Raw genomic sequence first — 20,455 nt, 5'->3', positions numbered from 1 at the left:
TCAGAGTACTGGCAACCCAACGGCTTTCTAAGCATTGACTGCGCAATCTTACTGGATGGTTGAAAAGAAACACTGTATTAATTGCAGACTGAGATAGGGCTAGAAAGGGAACATATGGGACAGGACAGTTAGAAAACAAAGATACAGCTGCCGTGTCAAAAAACAGGCTGTTTTTACCATACCACAAGAGGATGAAACCTCGCCAATGACCAAAATAGGCTGCATGATATCACTGCATTTTGCCAACCACCTTTTCACCAGCATATGCCTCTTAACTCCCATCCAGATAATCACTAGGCAAAGTGTATTGAAACTGTGCTTGTCTCCAATAAATCTTAGCCACTGTAGTCATCCTTCAAGTGAAGTCAGAGTGCTGAGGTCTCTTGACTGCAATTTTGCTGGCTTCACTGTGTTCAGGACCTTACACCAACACATCAGTAACACCCAACAAGAGCGAAAGCAACAATCACAAAGATGATGACACTGATTACTGAGTCTAGTAACTAACTGACAACCTGTCTGATATTGGTAATTCTAGCTAATGATTCGGTTAATGGCAAATTTTTCCCCTCATAGGGTTGCAACCTTTAATGGCAGAGACTTATCCCCTTCCCACTTTCTACAACACCCACAGAGATGGACTAATTATAAGCACAGAAAGGGAGAAAAGCAATCCATAAATGTTTTAAAGGGAGACAAGGATAACCTGGGAAGGAATTAAAAATAATCTATGACACAATCAGTTGTTTTGAAAATAGCAACAGTAAGAAGAAGAAAAAAAAAAAAGTAGGATGGTGCAGATAATGGGGACAGTTCTTTCTGAAAAGCTGCTTTTGTCATCAATTTTAACAGAGCACATGAAAAAAAAAAAGGGGCAGACACAAAACATTTCAAGCTATGTGTCGTGGTTTAAGCCCAGGCTGTAAATCAGAACCACGCAGCCCTTTCACTCACTACCACCCCTTTTCTTCCCTGTCCGTCCTCTCATCCCCCCATAGCCTCCCCCCCCCCTCATTCCCAACGGGTTGGGGAGGAGAATCGAAAGAATGTAACTCCCAAGGGTTGAGATAAGAACAGCCCAGTAACTAAGGTATAACACAAATCACTGCTGCTACCTCCAATAATGATAAGGGAAATAACAAGGGGAGAGGATACAATACTACCCGTTGATAGGCAGCCTGGTGGAGCAGTGAGTCAGCTCTTCCAGGTAACTCCCAGTTTACATCCTGGGAATGACGTGCTGTGGTATAGAATACCTCTTTGGCTAATTTGGGTCAGGTGTCCTGTCTCTGCTTCCTCCCTGACAGAGCATGAGACTCACAAAGTGAGCAGTAACTAAAAACATCAGTGTTATCAGCTCTGTTCCCAGGCCGAAAATCAGCTACTAAGAAGGAGAAAAAATGGCTGCTACTGCTAAACTCAGGACACCATGGAGAACTGAAAATCTCAATCTCTACTAGCAGACAGGAAGCTACCCACATATTATAAATAACAAGAAGGGCAGGAATAGAACAAGAAGCTAGAACAGGCAATTGAAAAATTAATATAACTCAAGTACTATTCTCTATTAACATCAGTACATAGACACAGAAACAGAAAAAGACAGCTCTAGCAAAATTAAAAAGTGAGCTCATGGGTGACTGGGCAAAAAACCTTTTGAAAGTCTTGATATCCTAAAGGTGCTCTGCTACAAAAGATGAGGAAAGATGCATAGCTGTGCTTCACACAAGTCAACAGTCATCTCAGCAGTTCTCATAACTCAAGTGAGACAGCGCTTACATTTCAGAGCTAGGGGAACAACTTTCTACTCACGATATGTTGCAGTGCCATTTTTCTGAAGTATTGGAAGGTGATATGCAGGCTATGAGAGGTTCAGCATGAAGGTTGTCCTGAACATGCTCAGTCCAGCTACACTTCATGTACACAGAGTCATAGCAAAATTGGGCTTTTCTGAGCATCCTGGTCGACCTGGCATGTTTTGAAGCTCATACTAAAGCAGTAATGTAGTTTCTATATATACAAGATGGACAGTCATAACATTTTGACCTGAGCATTAGCTGGACATATGCATTTAAGAAGTTCTCAGCCAGCATCTAGAAAACTTACACAGTGGTTTTCAGGTCTCAAAGTTGCCCGAGAACTTGAGAATGCTGCAGTCACATAAAAGTGTATGACTGAGATGACCTGATAATGAGGTGGCATGTCACTGCCTATGAGGTCCCAAAATCAGACAGCGATCTGAAAGGTATTGGTACTAATACCACTATCCCACAGTGTGCACATTCTGGTTCTCACAACATTGCTGTCATTTTAGACAGAATCATAATCTTATCTCTTTTTCTGCCTTTATGGTAATTAGTATATTGGAAGATATAAACCTCAGTCTATGTTTTTACCCAAGGTATCCATACAATACTCCCTCTTTCATAGGCCTGCTAGCTGCAAGATGTCTTTATTGACTTAATATGCAGTCTGGATTTAGCAAATTCTGCTGGCAAAACAAGCCAGGAAGATTTCCACACATTCATGCAAGGTAACAAAGTCCTTAAGAAAGCACAGACAAAAGATAAAATTTTCTTTAGACTCTTTGCTACTTACCTGTTTGTATGAAATAAAAGCATATTTGGTGAATACCTTTTAACTAAGGATTTCAAAATTCCATACCCAGCTGGGTAAGTATAATCTGCATTTAGCACTGAAGTATACCTAACTGCTGTGAGAAAAATAGAACATATGAGCTCAGCACAATGCTAAATCCTGTTTTTATTTAAAATGATTTTATAAAATTAACTTCCAATTTCTTAAGATGCAAAAATCTAAGAGATAAGAGTGACCCTGTTCTGAGATGAAGAGCAGACACCAGTAACTGTGTGAATTGCAAGGAACACAGAATAGGCTATTATAAAGCAAAGTTAGCCTGAATAACACTGGTCCCATGATTGGTGGTCATTATGCTCTCTCTTGCAAAAGGTATTTTTTTACTTTGAATCTTGTCTTTTATAAGGATTCCAGACTTGACAAGACCTTACCTTAGACAGAAAAGATTCTGGCAAAGCCTTTGAACCTTTCTGACAAATATACTTAGCATATACTTGTAGAAGTTGCTATGCATGAAAGCATGCATTATATAGCAAAAGAAATTTGAGAAACTTCCTTGCCTAAGTTGGGGTGGTTTTGGAGGTCTTTATGTGTTTTTTTTCCAAACGAGTGTCATGGAAGTGTGATGCTAAAGCCTTTTTAGTCTGGGGGGCTGCTGTCAGAGCATGAACTCTTTCATCTGTTTGATCTAGGACCTTAGAGAATGGTAAGCAGATGTGACCAACAGTACCAGGATAGAGTTGAAATACCCCTTTTTACAGCACCCTAGAGTCAGACTAGCCCAAAATGACCTGCCAAAACATCTCTAACTTGAACTACCTCTACTGGCTCTAGAGGCAAAGAGCAGAAAACTGTGTATACCAACAGCTCTTTACAAATATCTGATAAGAATTCACAGTGTACAACGAGCAACTAACATTCCCTTTTCTTTAAGTAATGGCAGTGTTAATAGACTGCAGGTTTGTTTCAAAGGCCGATGATTATGCAGTCTATGCAGACACAGAAGGAGGATAAGGTGATGAGGGACAAGCCCTTTACAAAACAAGTGTTAGCTTGACTTAAAGCTAGACTGCTGCGTTGCTGCTGACCTACTGCTAGGAGCTTCTATGTGGAGTTTACAATAAGTTCAACATAAAGAGGATGCTACTGGGAATGTAAGGCAAAAAGCACTGAGAAACAATGTGAGGAAACAATAGGAACCCATGTATGTTTTTTGCCCAAGGCTACTGAAATAGCTATTGACAGGCGTACAAGTATTAACTACAACTATTATCCCAACTAGAAGGAAGTGCAGCAGGAGGGCCAGGAGAACTCCTTGGATGGATAAGGAGCTGCTGAGGGTAATTCAAATGAAAAAGAGGCCTATAAAAATTGGAAGCAAGGACAGGCGGCCTGGGAAGAATATAGGGATGTTGTCTGGGAAGCTAGGGACCAGGTTAGGAAAGATAAGGCCCACTTAGAATTAAACTTGGTTAGGGATATTAAGGATAACAGGAAGGGATTCTACAGGTACATAGCAAATAAAAAACAGACTAGGGAGAGCACAGGCCCCCTCAGGAAGCTCCTGGGAGAACTAGCTACACAGGATTTGGAGAAGGCTGAGGTTCTGAATGACTTTTTTGCCTGGGTCTTCACTGGCAAAGGCTCTGACCACACCACCCAAGTCTTGGAAGGCAGACGCAGGGACTGTGAAAATGAAGACCTTGGGCCCACTGTAGGAGAGGGTCTGGTTGAAGAACATCTTAAAAATCTGAACGTGCACAAGTCCATGGGTCCTGATGAAATCCATCTGCAGGTCCTGAAGGAGCTTGATGATCTTAAGGTCCTTTCCAACCCTAACTGTTCTATGACTCTATGTACAGTCCCTATCCTGTTGACACGTAGTAGGAGCTTTTGCTCTAGACCCAGGGTGCTTGGAGGGCATAGGCCAGGACAAGGAGCATGAATATTTGCTTATTGATTGGTGTACAAGATGAAGCATGCTTTGTTCACATACCTGTCAAAATGTGAGTCCAACACATCCCCAGCAAGCTTTATTGGTCTCTGTAGAGAAGAGGCTGGTGTTAAGAAAGAAGACTGAAATGCTTATCAAATGGAGTACCATCAACATGCATAAATTAATGCAGAAATTCCCATCAGCCTATGACTATTTGGGAGCTCTGGTTTAAATTTAATGATTGAGCAAATCAGAATATGCTTTGGTTGCTCATACATCTGTTACTTAGTGAAAAATAATTTTCAGAGCACTTATAACCTGGAAAGTTAAAAAAAATATAAGGATTTGAAATCAGTATAGCCTGAACCTGTAATCCAAAAAATCCCACAACAGCCATTGCTTCTGTCATTTAATTCACAGCTGTATCACCACTACTGCTAGCTTTGGGGGCAAGATGTGAATTCTATCAGAGTGAGCAAGAAATCTGCCTTAAAAGATGTAAGAATCAGCCTAAGCAGTCTTACATTGTTTCCCAACTTATGCATACTGGCTTAGATGGGAAATGCTTTTGTATCCCTTTTACACAAAATAAATTCTGCCTCTGAATAAGGCAATCTTGAGAAAAACCTGCCCTTTGCAGTAGTAATTTTCATTTGGGACCCACATTTGGCATCCACAGCACCTGTGGTTTCTCAGTAGATGCAGCATAAAACACAGCCTTATAACTTCCTTTTAATGTTATCTCTGAGACCCATGATATTACCTACTAATTAAAAATAGGAAACACTGGTGGCAGAAGGAATGAGAATGGAAAAAAAAAAAAGAGAGAAAGTATAAGTAGAACAGAGGGAGTAAATAAAAATAAAAATAACTGTCATTTTCCCTTTCACTTTTTAGAGCATTTTGTTTTACTTGCTTAATGATATGAAAACATTTCCTGTCTCTCCCCAATTTCAACATTACTATTTGAATCACATAAACAAAATACACTTCTCCATCATTACATGGAAATATTAGCCACCCCATAGTTAAGGTTGCAGCCAACTCCCATTGTAAAGCTCTATTCAGCATTCTTACAAATTTGGCAAGGAAAATCATTCTGGCATGAAAATGACTGTGTATACTGTTAAGGCTCAGAAGAACATCTCCAAAAAGTCTGAAGAAGAGCTCTATGAAATGGCTTTGTATTGGGCAACTCACTGGAAAGAAGAGACATGTAAGAAATTCCCTTCAAGATATTCATGGCGTTGCAGTAGGCCACAACAACAGACATGGGTCCTTTTAAAAAAAAATACTCAAAAAGCCCTAACTAAAGTTCATTTTAAGATGAAGACACTAATACTCTCTTAGTTGGTAATGTGGTTTGCAATGCTTGGACAGAAAAGATATAAAACTATAAAATGTATAATGGATAGGGAAGTCAAACTTGGGATGTTTGACTTGTCAGAATTCCAGTAGATCTGTACAATACAGGTGAAACTGCATGGGTAATATCAATCTGAGAGGTAATCTAAAGTACAATGCCAGTTATTTCTACCTCTCTCAGCCGTTAAATGGATAGGTGGATAAATCTGCATTGCAGCTCTCTCTCATGGGTCATTAATCTCATTCCCCTCTTCCTTCTAGAATAAGAAACAGGTCACATTACTAGAGTAATTTTGACCGATTATCCATTCAATTAATTCTAATCTCAAACTAGTATGTGGTTCATATGCTGTTGATTTACATGAAAATCTACTTTTTCAGTTATTTCTTAGTATTTGAAATGCATGGCTGTAATGTATGTCTGTCTCTGGGTTTACATTTTCTCTAGATTATGAATATGCCAAATGTTACAAAAATCAAGCTGTTTAGTATAACTACAGACCACTCAGCCTACTCTTCTTACCAGCGTGCAAGAGGTGAGTTTAACGCTTGGTCAGTAATACAACAAATCCAGGCTTTAAACCACCCAGATACACAGAGAAGTGAGCCCCAAATTGTAGAACACCTAACCAATTCACAGAATACCTGATCAACAGCAATCTATTCTGACTCTGAAAATTAGTGTAGGGTCAATTGGTTGAAGTACCCCAGCCTGCAGTTCAACTCACAAAGCAGATGGAGCATTCTGCACCGCTTCCCTCTGTGTTCACTTTCAGACCTGGCACTATGCAAAGCCCATTCATAACACCCACATCTTGAGGAGACAAAAATTCAGGTGGCAGGGTCTGCAATGAAAAGGACAGGGGCCACTTCTCTAAGGTCATCAGGATGAGAGCTGTTGGGGCCACATATGCTCCCAGGCCATGCAGATGTAGCAGCTTCTGCAAATTTTCTGCCTGTTTTGCAAAACAACATTATTTTCCTTAACAGCTCACACCAAAGTAAATTCTGCCAAGTCTTCCGGCTGCTTCCTCCACTCTAATTATCTTTTTCTCTACTCCACTCTAATTATCTTTTTCTCTACTGGATTAAATCCCAACAATTTACCCCATCCAAGCTTATCAAGGCACTAGGTACTTTGTTCTAATAACTATAATTTAAAAGACATGTTACTATTTTTTATGCATCAAAAACTAGGGTAAATAAATTGGTCTTTAAAATTATACCGCCTTCTGAAGAAAAGTACTACAACATCAATATGTTCAAATTGATGTACTTTGTTTCCAAAGATGACCACCTATTTTTCTAACCAATATCAATTTATCTCTGCCTATATAAAAATTTCCTAAGGAGTAAATATTTTATTTACAGAGTTAGAGAATGAATTCAATTAATTCCAAATGAGGATGATGAATACATTATATTAATCTTTTAAGGACAAGGAAAATCTTTGTTTTGCGCTCATATAATGCCTAGAACAATACAATCCCAGGCTATGAGTCCCAAGAGTTCTCACAGAATAATGCAGAAATGGTTTCTCCTTTGTTTAATGAATGCAAAAGTGATTGTTGAATTTCCTGCATTTCCTATGGAGCACAATTTCCCTGCAATATAGGCACTGCTAATTGCAGAGAGTACTCTGGCTGCTCAGCTCTAGAATTACTCAGAAGCATGCATTTGGACTGAAGAGTGACCTTAGATCGCTTGATAGTTCCCAGGACTTTTCCAGTATAAAGGTGAATCCCACTTGAGTGCTGCTCCAAACATCTTGCCCTAAATTAATAATCTGGGGAAAAATAGCAGGGTAAAGCTCTCCACACAACCTGAAAACTGATACACACAGAGAATAGATCTAATATGGGTTGGAATGGCCTTCCTGTTATCACCCTTTAATTCTGTATCAATTGAATCCACTATTACACACCTTAACAGCTACTTCCTCTAACTTCAGAATATTAATTACACTTTCATTCTCTCCTCTAATTGTTTAAAATCTTTCTAAAGAGTTACTAAAAGAAAAGCATACACATGCAAACAATGAAGATCACAGAAGACCAGAGATCTCTAAGAATTACTTTTTATTCAAGACACAAGATTGATATCATTACTACCTAATAAAGGCATAAAATATTCACAAGAACCAGAAATTAGCTCCCCATTATCTGAAGCAATGAGAGAATGTGGTTAAAATACTAAATGCTTAGCACCCTGTGAACAGAAGTATCCCACTTAGAAATACAATGTTAGTTAAACAAACAGAAATATAGCTGGTGTTTTAAAGCATATTTCTAATGCATCATAGGAAAAAAGAAATATTCTGCTAAGCTTAAAATTTTCTTTTCTTTGTTGTGTTAATTTGTCAATGTTTTATTAAACAAACAAGCAAACAAACATAAATGGACGATGACCAAATAAACAAGATTGACCCTTTTCTGTATTTTACAGATTTCAAGTAATGCCACTTTCAGGTTACTTTTATTACAACAGGCACAACAACAGTCAACACAGAATTTTATTTTATGAAGCAGCTAGATCATATCACATACAGGACACAATGTACATGTATATTCAGGCATTCATACAATGAAGACTGGATTGAATTCTTAAACCAAGATACCACTTTTTTGATGCCCTTTTAAAGATCAAAGTATGCATTGTATGTTTAGGTTGGAAAAAAATAACACTGGTAAAAATAAAACACTCCTCTGGATTCTCAGTTACAAAAGTGAATGGACAGGTAGATACCAAACACTTTGACTTGAAAATCCTATCGATCAGGGAAGACACTGTGACTGAAAGATTAGATTATCTGTTTAATACTGCATTAATACCTTTATCCCCACTGAATACCTGTTGGAGTTTTCATTTACTGTAAAAATGTCAGATATGCATCCTATGGGCAGTGCCCTCTCAGAATCTCTTTATCTGTATACAATCACTTTGCATCACACATTTGACTTGTCTGAGGCAATTTCATGGATTTCATACAAAAATAACACAATTGGTGAGCCAGGGTATGGCTCTTTTTATCAGAGTGGTGAATTGGCTCAGAGGCAATTTCAGGAGATCTACTTGCTACAGAGAGCAGAGGTTGGCAGGATATTCCTTTGGGTCCTGGAAAGACCTGCCGATTCTCAAATCTGCTGTCATGAAAGAGGATCAACACATAGCACTTTTCCTTTCTGTACACAGAATGGCTGCTTCAGGCTATAGCAGCCTCTCTCCTTGACACGAAAGGAGGTAGTTTCATCTGGTAAAAAGAAGCTCACTTAACAGAGCAGATACATTGGGACAGGCCTTACCTTGCTTTTGGTATTACAAAGAATGATGTAAAACCCTCAAAAATATTTCTAGCTGTACTCTGCTCATGCTTGGGCCATGCTTCTTCCAGTGACCAGGAATAGAAGTAAAATTAGTGAAATCCCAAGAAAAGACAAAATAAATAAAAGAATATCAAGGAGATTGTTAAGTCCTAATACCCTGAGACATCCATCTCCTAAAATGCATGATTTGTGGCCATGTTCCGCTGCTGATTAGGACTTTGATTCCTAATAGGTTTTGTGGGGTTTGGGAGGTTTTGTGATCATCTGGCTGCTACACTCTTTCTTTCTCATTGTGCTTATAGGTCTAAAGTGAACACCTGGGGTGTGGTTCTTTTTTTGTTCTCCCTCTCCAGATTTTGATTATTTAATATATGTCTATTTCACTGAAGTCACCTCATATGGATTTGCATTACAAGGAGCACAACTGTGTGAAATAACACTTTTTATGAGTATCAGCCTCACAAAAAGCTGATAATTGCAAACAGAAAACATACAACATGGTTTTTCTTTAATGACAAGGGCATGGGTTGGCCTGTATTAGGAGGTTTACATCTCAATCATCATTGCATATGAACCCCTCATTCTGATTACAGGAATGGAAGGGAGTACCTAGATCATCACTGATGTTTATTTCATGAGGCACTGAGAATACTTACAAAACAGGACAAAACATTGCAGCGTGTCTAGATTTGTAGCAAAAGGCCACAAAATAGGATCGCAAAGTGGTATGAAAAGAGAGCAAAAGTGCCTGAGGATGTTGCAATGGACCACACAATAGCAATAAGTTTGTTAAATAACAATCTTAGCTGCTGTGTACTGGAAATGGTTTAGTTCTCACATTAAAAAGGAAGGCAGCAATAAAAATGTAACATAGCAATCTGACATGAGGCAATTAAAGTGGCAATTAGTTCTGCTTAATTTTGAGCTAAGGAAACAGATATATCAGTCAAGTATCTGAAAGTTTTCTAATATCACAAAGCCACCTGCAGATTTTCTGTATTTTCTCTCAGCACCTCTGAGGTTAGAATGATCGCAGCTGTGGTTTGGCTCGGGTCAAGTACACTCTTCTAAACCATTAGTAGGTATAATTCAAGTTTTAACTCAGACCTGAGACAATTCTCAACAGGTAATTTTAAAGTGGCCACACTGTTTTTATAGAATTATTAAGCTGGGAAAGGAACTCTGGAGATCATCTAGTTCAACCACCTGGCTCACATCAGGGTCAGCTGGAGCAGATTATTCAGGGTTGTGTCTAGTCAGGTTTTGAGTGTCTCCAAGAAGGAGATCCCACAGCCTCTCTGGGTAACTGTTGTGGTTTAAGCACAGGTCAGTAACCTGTTCCAGTATTAGACCAGGTTCACAGTAGAAACACTTTTTAAGTTAAAACAAATTTCCTGTGTTTCAATTTGTGCTTATTGTGCCTTGCCCTGTCACTGGGCACACCAGTGTGAGTCTGGCTTTTTCACATTTACTTCCCAAGATTCCCCCAAGCCTTAGTGTTTTGAAGATGAACAGCCTCAGCTCTCCTCTATGTAAGATACGCCTGTCCTTCCATCATCTTAGTGGCCCTTTGCTGGACTTGCTCAATCATGTTCATGTCTGTTATACTGGGGAGACAAGGACTAGTTGAATCATTCCAGTGCTAAGTAGAGAGGAAGTATCACCTGCCTGGACCTGCTGGCAATGTTTTGCCTAAAGCAACACAGTTTTGGAACATAACACAGTTTAGTAGTATAGCTGTGGCCAAGAATGCACTAACTGGTCTCAGAAACAGAACATAGGCCTGGCAGTGTTTAATTGACCATCATTTATATTACTGTTTGTTTCCAAAATTATACTAAATTAATAGGGAGCTATCAAAAAGTTAAAAAATTTGGAATTCAGGGGAATGTAAGGAGTTTCAGGGATCCTATGAAGTAAATCCCATTGCATGATATAGACGTAGAAATTAAGAAAACCTGCTTTTTCTCCCAGTTCCAACCAGTCTGTTTCAGAAAGTGAAGGTGCATGGAAGATATTAATGTTCAATGCTATTTAGCTTTTCTGTAGACCAGCTGTTTCAATGCCATTTAAAGGTTCTTTACACATATTACATTTTAGCTGCCTCTCAAAACTAAATGTAAGAAGTCCATGTCTGCTTGAGTGTGATAAGATGCTGCCAATGATTTGGTAAACAGCATTGCTTTGGTCTGAAAAAAATTTATTCAACATGTTACATTTCACCCTGTAATCTCATGTCTTTAGCAATGCTGTAATCAGTCCACATACTGCTCTGCTAAGTCCATGTAAGAATCAAATAAATTAAATGATCTTTAATCTTTAGAGTAAAATTATTTGTTATGATTTCACAAACTTTACTTCTGATTCCTACCAGTTTTCTACTTTTTCTTTACCTCAACAGGAACAGAAAATCCCAAGAACCTCAGATTTAAATTACACTGCAATTTACAGTCCCAGTTTGTAAGATAATGTGAGATCTGAAGTATTGAGAAACTCATCTAGCACCAAAAAAATATTAATTAGAATGAGTAAAATTGACAGACATCTAAGAACATGATAAAAGAATCAGAGAACAGGATTGTAATATGTAAATGAGAACCTGGTTTTCCTACTCTATATGGAATCTTTTCCACGTTGGTAAGACAGTCAATAATTTCTAAATCTGACTGGGTTAGGAGTTGAGAAAATACTTCCCCAGCACCAGTTTAAGGTCCATAACATGAAAAACTGGTCATTCATCTGTAACTGGCATATCTGAACAAAGCAAGATTTTAAGTGTCTAAGAAGCAGCACAGTGTTAGAACTGGGTGGGTCTAAAGATGACCCACAAAAAATTGCTCCTTCATGTTAAGCAAAAGCCCAAGGAACATGGCTGAATTATTCTCAGCCCTAGGAATACAGAAACCTGAGATGTGGCTGCACATTAGTTACCTTTTCCAGTTGAGATTCAGAGCCACCTTCTACCAATGGGTACTTAAAATACAAGATCACTCTTTTTTTTTTTTTTTTTTTTTTACACCTAAAGAAAATGAGTGGTGGAGGTTTCCTTAAACCTCATTTGACCCTACTAGTGTCAAATCTTCCCAGGCTCCTTCTACAGACAGCAGTGAGAAATCAGCTGTACCTGAAGGGTAATTCAGCACAGCTACCTAATGTGGCTACTCTACACATACCAAGAAGAATCTTTTTCTACAACTACAGAGACAGTCCAATGAGATTATCCACACTAGATGGGAGTAATAGTCAGCAGTGTCAGAAACAAATGAGTATCATATCAATCCAGAACAGAGATCAATAAGGGTATTGGCCAGACCATGATGAGATAATGATCTGCAATGCAAGTTTAGTAACTAAGAATATCCGTAGGTCAGTGAGTCTAATTAGTCTTTATGTATAATCTTTTTTCATCACAGACATCTAGTCATAGCATTTACCCAGGTTGCAAGACACTGGGTTCTAATCTATCTTCATCCTAAGGGAATTCAAATCTATTATCTCCTGCACCAAACGATCACATCAGAAAATCAATGAATAAAAAAAGCATAAATGGCATGGATTGCAACACAGCCCTTTTACTGCCATCTGAATATGTTCATCTGAATATGTTCAGTTCCAGAATCGGATTTAGTTGCTGGCCCCGCCCCTTTTTCTTTAGCTATACAGACCTTAACATGTACAAAAGCATATGAAAAATCTTAAAGCTATGACAGATTGCACTCAGCTTCACTTCCAAGGCTAGTAAATTCAAGGAGGTTAATGATAATTTGATGAAAAGACGCAGCACATAGGACCGCAGGCCTAGTGGCTATGGTTTACTGAAGCATATTGACAAATCACAACTGAAATTGAAATTCCATCTGCGTAAAATATATTTTAAGAGCTCTATGTAAATATATAGTAGAGTTACAGCACCATCTTGTTTTCAGGTCTAATATTAAATCTAAAGATCTATTTGCCGAAACTTTCCCATATGCTATGCTCTTTATTGTTACTGCACATTGCATGTAAAATCTTGGGGGAAAAAATATTCTTTCTTTCTAAGCACACAAGTTAAATTCTATAGCTCTCCTCAGAAGAATATCAAATAATATGTCTTAATGAAAGTGATAGAAACTTTTCCAAGACACAACTTCCATTCATATTGTAAGACAAAAAGGAAAAAAAAAAAACAATACAGGCTTCATAAGTCTGCTGTACAGATAAGTAGGTCATACCAACTTTCATCACACAGCTTGTCAATAGGGCTGGTTGTATTATTCAACAACTACAAGAAAAATGCAATTCTTTCAAAAGAATAAGATTGTGAACGATAAGAATAGACTCCTTAAAATTTGTCTAGCATATTAGAGCTTCAAAGCTGAACATAAATATCCTATGAGCTAGGTAAAATGTCTTCTCCATTTATAAGTTAAAGATTCTGCAAAGTAGGAGAGAATCATGGCAGTGAGGTGAAGCTCCCGACAGCTGGAAAAAGGGAAATATAACCCCCATTTTCAAGAAGGGGAAAATGGATGAGCCAGGGAACTACAGAACAGTCAGTCTCACCTCTGTGCCTGGCAAAATCTTGGAGCAGATTCTCCTGGAAGGCATGCTAAAGCACATGAAAAACAACAAGGTGCTTAGTGACAGCAAGCATGGCTTCACTAAGGGGAAATCCTGCCTGACCAATTTGGTGGCCTTCTATGATAGAGGAACTGATGGACAGGGGTAGAGCAGTTGATGTCATCTACATGGACTTGCGCAAAGCGCTCAACACTGCCCCACACAACATCCTTGTTTCTAAATTGGACAGACATCAATTTGATGAATGGACCACTCTGTGGATAAAGAACTGGCTGGATGGCCGCACACAAAGAGTTGTGGTCAATGGCTCAATGTCCAGCTGGAGACCAGTAACGAGTGGTGCCACTCAGGGATCAGTGTTGAGATCGGTCTTGTTCAACATCGTTGTTGCTGACATGGACAATGGGATTGAGTGCGCCCTCAGCAAGTTTGGCAATGACACCAAGCTGTGTGGCTCGTTTGATACGCTGGAGGAAAGGAATGACATCTAGAGGGACCTTGACATGCTTGTGAGGTGGGCTGATGCCAGCCTTATGAAGTTGAACCATGCCAAGTACAAGGTCCTACACCTCGGTTGGAGTAATCCCAGGCACAGCTACAGGTTGGGCAGAGAAGAGATTCAGAGCAGCCCTGTGGAGAAGGACTTGTGGGTGCTGGTTGATGAGAAAATGATGAGCCAGCAGTGTGCCCTCACAGCCCAGAAAGGAAACCATATTCTGGGCTGCACCAAAAGCAGTGTGACCAGCAAGTTGAAGGAGCTGATCCTTCCCTCTACTCTACTCTCATGAGACCTCACTTGGAATATTGTGTGCAGTTCTGGTGTCTTCAACATAAAAAGGACATGGAACTGTTGGAACAAGTCCGGAGGAGGGCCACGAGGATGTTCAGGGGGCTTGAACACCTCCCGTATGAAGATAGGCTGAGAAAGTTGGGGCTGTTCAGCCTGGAGAAGAGAAGGCTGCTTGGAGACCTCAGAGCAGCCTTCCAGTATCTGAAGGGGGGCTACAGGGATGCTGGCAGGGGAACTATTCATTAGGGACTGTAGTGATAGGACAAAGGGTAATGGGTTAAAACTTAAACATGGGAAGTTTAGATTGGATATAAGAGGAAATGCTTGCTCTTGAGGCACTGGAATAGGTTGCCCAGGGAAGCTGTGAATGCTCCATCCCTGGCGGTGTTCAAGGCCAGATTGGACAGAGAGCCTTGGATGATATGGTCTAGTGTGAGGGGGTTGGAACTTGATGATCTTAAGGTCCTCTCCAACCGTAACTATTCTGTGATTTTGTGGAAATGGAGAGTAAACCAAAGTGAAAGCCTGGAGTGTCTCTGCCCATTGCTCAGTAGAATAGACACCACAAAATCTCTAGCACAGTGGACCTGACCACATTAAACTGATGTACTTAAATTCAGCCAGGGTATACAGTTACTAATATTCTGCTAGGACCCCATTAAAACTTTTATTCTAGAAATACATAACACAGTTTTTCTTACATGAAAAATAAAAAATGGGAGGGAAACTTGTTTCCAGTTTAGCGATGATCAAGAACTGTAACTAATGAGATCAGCTCTTTGCAGAACACACACAGCCTTTTCCACAGACAGAAAAGCAAGAGTCCTAAAATTTACAGAAAATGTGCTCCAATTTGTTTTCACTGCATCAGAAAGATCTCCCCAAAAATTCAGTGTTGCCCTTGAGATAAAATGCTTGACTGATCCTTTTATATCCTGTGTTCTTATTTGTATCTCACAATCCCAGCAGTACAGAGTTGTCATGTATAACAGTGCTTTGCAAGAAAGACCCAAACAGGTATGATGAAAAATGAAAAATCACAAATAAAAAGCTGACCATAGTAATTTATATTCATAGAAGCTCTGCTGGTGTTCTTGTTCATTAATGAACTCAAAAAATTTCAGAATTTTAATATTTTTCTTTTCCTCCCTTTTTTTCTCTCTTTGAGAGTACTTTTAAATGATCATTGACTACTGTTCATCTGAGTGACCCATCATGCACACAGCCGGTTCATATTGTGTATACTAGATGGCAAATTCTCCTCACTGAAAATTTCCCAGTAAATTAAAAGCCCCCCGAAATACATCCATGAAGGGGAATAATGCCACCATCAGACCTGACAATTAGATATTTCTATGAAGTATATTGGATGGTATGCTTCATAACATCTATATACCACCTGTCCCAAAAGCTCTTTATTGATAATAGCAGTTTATAGATATTGAGACCAAGGACAAAGCAATAAGGTGTGTCCATGTACTGCAGAACATAATTTTAAATCAGCTTGTGCAAGATGTAATAAACAGCATGACTGTTTAGTTATATATAACTGGTACAATAAAAAATAAAAGAAACTGGTAGCATTTTAAGCCTAAATAAAAGATTGAAAGTTGCTTTGTAAAAAATAAATTAATTAAAAAAATTAGACCAGTCTGTTGATCAGAGGCTACAGTAATAGGAATATCTATATAGTAAAAATATAGCATGATGGCAATCATTAAACATCATTTCAACACTAACGAATTCTTGCCAAATAGGGCATTTGTGATTGAAGTGAAATTTCTGTGAAATAATCACAGTAAGATAACAGAAAGTTACAAGACCCAATCACATCCCATTTTAATATTTCAGACTATCTCTTCTCAAGGTACTGTACTTTATATAGGCAATGAAATTCATAAATTAATCCTTTAGATTACATGTTCATCTTCTGTTTAGTCCACCCTTAATATTCATCTATTCACTTTGTATCTCATGGCACTGAAATGTTTCAGTTTTAGTTCCTTCATTTAACGCATTATAGCCAGGAAACTCTTTTATCACTTGCCTATCAATATATTACTTGCTTTGTTTCTAATGCAACCCTTGTTTCTCATCAAACTTAGATGAATATCTGAGGCAGTTCTATCATGGAAGCTGATACAATTTCTCTAGTTCCCCTTATATAATCCATCTCAAATTTACTGTTTTGTACTCTGCAAGACAAACTGTTCAGTCTCTCTCTGTAGAAGGAATTAAATTCCTTATCACTCTCACCACTTTTTTAAGCCATGTATCCTTCTGAAAGGTCATTTTGCTCAAAAGCTGGCAAAATGCTTTTAGATAGTCACTAAAAGGTGTCTGATAATACTCAAGGTAGAAAATTTCAGTTTTATTAAACACTTACTCTTTCACAGTTTTACTTACAAAGATTTGGTTTTATGGTGGCATTTTTTTACTTTTTAAAAAGCAAGATATAAATTTAATTCCAGTTCCTCTAAATCTCGTTAACGTTGGTTAATAACTAGTAACTATTCCATCATTCTCTAGATTCACCAATATTCTCTTGCCCAAGCAAAAATCCCTGATACCAGCTTTTATGAGTGACAATGACCAATCTTAAAAAAGTGTTGTAGCTATTCAGTGAAATATTACAAGTTTTTTAGACTATATCACAAGCTTTTTATTCCCCCTCAAGGTCAAGTAGGAAGGAAGTTCCACACGACCATATGGTGGTATATGCCATTTCCTACCTGACAGGGGAATTCATAAAGACAGTAAGAATCTTTTATGCTTACTGCCTGGCATTTTTACTCGTTGATATTTTTGTTACTTGGCATTTGCTTCTTTATAAGCACCTTGGTGAGCTGACCTTCATATCGCTATTCAAATTCTGTAAAGAAATAATTCCACATTGCCTAAAGTTTTTTATAAGAGTATGATACGTGTACAAAGGGCATCCAAGTTAATTCAGAATCTAAAAGAAAAAGAAAAAGAAAAAGAAAAAGAAAAAGAAAAAGAAAAAGAAAAAGAAAAAGATCCGAAGTTTGGAGACAGAGAAAGGAAATAGTAAAAAGTTCCATATCAAATGCTGGCAAATTTCACTGCCCCATGCTACCGATTTTCCTGCCAGTACTACAAGGAGTGATGAAATCAAGAAGTTTGGTTATCAACTGCTGTACAGTGCATTTAGCTTCATTTGTTACACTGAGCAAGCAGAGACAAACCAGCCATGTGGCCTGGTGACTGCATGAGCTCCTTTCTCCACATAAAGAGATTTCTCCTAGCTAATTGTGAAAAGATGTTCTGATTAATACAGTCTCTGACAGTGGCATTCAGCTGGCTACTGTTTAATACAGGCTGTCAATTTAATGATGCTACATGGTGGGCTGCTTGTGCGGATGACTGGTCTTACAGAAAGAAAACCCCAGGTTCTTACAGAAAGAAAAACTACATAAAGAAAAACTCAGGATTGTTTTTACATTTAATGTAGATAGATTGCATTTCCTGGAAATACTCATTTTGCAAAGGCAATCACCTTGTTCATAATAAAATAAAGAATAAAAAATAGAAAAACTTCTGTTATTCTCCTTTATATAATTTCTGATCAACTTGTGTTACAGCAAAATTATAAGACTTCATTTAAAATAACTGAGCCAGAGTCGTATGGGATTAAACTCTCTGGGGGATGAAAGCATTCTTCACTTTCATCTGTTTCCTAGAACCTGAAGCACAGAACGATCTCAGATGACAGGCTTTTAAGTGTACATGAGAAAGGAGAATGAAACATTGCCTGAAGAAAAGCAGAAATCTACTTTGTGAGAAAGTTTAGCCACTGCTATGCTTAATAAGAGATATAACTCAATTAGTAACAGAATGAAAAAAGAATAAAGAAGCACATATAGTGTGTGATTTGGTTAAATATGGTAGTCCTTAATCATATTCCTACTGAAAACAATAGTAAAAATTCCCTTGGCTTTCTGGCAATAAAATAGTCAGTCACGTATCTGATACAAAAAATAAAATGGATGACTTAGGTTGTCCTACATCATAACCAAGCTGAGAGCAGGATGGTTTTGTTTTTATAATTCTGTTTTTTATGTATCTCCTGTATCATTGGCCTCTACCTGTTTGTACTCATTTCTCTGTTTTATCTCCCTAAAAAAAAAGAATCAGAATAGGACCAAAATTAATTTTTTGATACCTAACAATATGATTTAAAACATGAGTTTGAAGGAATTGCCAGCACATTCTAGCTTTCAGCAGTTTCCTATTTCAGATTCTTCTTGCTTATGAATCACCACTAATTCGAAGCAAATCATGTACCTGATGTGACCTCTCAGTGTACAGTTAGGAAATGTTACTTGGTTCAAAACCATCTTTCATTTTTTCTTAGGGAAAAAGTGATTTTTAAGCTAAGTTTTAAGACTTATATTGCAATTTAGCAGTCTCTTATGGAATGGGACATGCAAAAGAAACAGTTACTTGCAGTTGAAATGAACATGCAAAAGAAACAGTTCCTTTGGTCTTGACGTAATATCCAAAACAATCTACAGAGTGATAAACAATTATTTGGTCTACAACTAATGAAGTACAAGATAACCTATACCTATAGCAGATGCATTCATTTAAGTAAATGTGCATTAGCAGCATGGTGTGGAAGCGTAGATACATACATCATGCTGAGCTTTTTTTTTTTTTTAATAAATGTCCTTAAGAAAAGAGATTTTGGGTTGAAGTTAATCATCATTACCATTAATGGTGAATAGCAAATCACCATGTGTTACATGGTGAGATGCCCTGAAGCTGTAAAAGCCTCCCACTGAAGGACATTTATCAGCAAACCACCTAGCCACTCTCACCCTGCTGAACCATGGCTATCCAGATCCCTTACAAGCATGCACAACCCCAGTATCTATCCACAGGCTGGATCCCACCAGCAAGACAAGTGTTATTTGAGCAATAATGATATCGCTTCTGACTGTGTTGATGAAGACTAGCTACTTTTTCCTCTTTTAAGTCCAGATGTGGTATCGTCCATTTTTAAACACATTTCATGATTGACACTAGGGAGTTAACAACCGAAGGCTAAACAGTCTATCAAACTGAATATGCTTATTTCATTTGAAAAGACTGATATTATTCAAACATTCAATCAAACAGTTCAATCACAGAGCCAAAATCTTTCAAAACCATCCTGGAAGACAGCCATAAGTGCTTGAAGCACAAGGAAAAATACATTAAGAAATTATATGCTGGAGAATGGGTGAGAAGAATTACTTTATTTCAGATACATTTATCTCATAGATTTTTCTTACATAGTTAAAAATTAATAGAATTACACTATGTACAGAGTTTACCTACTTTACCTATTAACTATTTAACAAAATGTTAAAAGAAAAAGAAATATTTTAGGAGGTTACACAGTACCATGTAGAACCATACTGAAGGACAAGATGACTGTAAATTAATTGGTTTAGTCATGGGAAACTATGTACCTGGAGTCACAGCTACCCAGTTTAATTTTCTGAAGTTCCCTAATCAGTTACACTGAAAAGAACACTACACTCACACAAGCATGCAAGCAGGCTTTCACCATCCATGCTAGCTCATTTAGAGCTACTCTCCATGTCTCCACAGCTTTGCTACTGGTACACAGACATTCCCTAAACAAATTTTGGCACAATCCAATGCCCACTGATGCTGCAGAGAATATATCTATTGATTTTTATGGGCTTAGTGTTGGCCTTCCTGTTACTACAAACCAGAAATATTTTGGACATTAAAAGTCTCTTCAATAATGCAGTGCCTGACAAACATGAACTTCACAATTTAACATTAGAGAGAATAAATAGCCAAGTGTTTCAAGCTAAAGAAGAAATACATCTTAGTCAAGCTAGA

Source organism: Neopsephotus bourkii, unplaced genomic scaffold, assembly GCF_033783945.1.
Source record: "Neopsephotus bourkii isolate Nb327-2 ecotype Australia unplaced genomic scaffold, CSIRO-AGI_Nbou_v1 NB_908, whole genome shotgun sequence".
NCBI lineage: Eukaryota > Metazoa > Chordata > Aves > Psittaciformes > Psittacidae > Neopsephotus > Neopsephotus bourkii.
Note: the sequence above shows the minus strand (reverse complement) of the source record.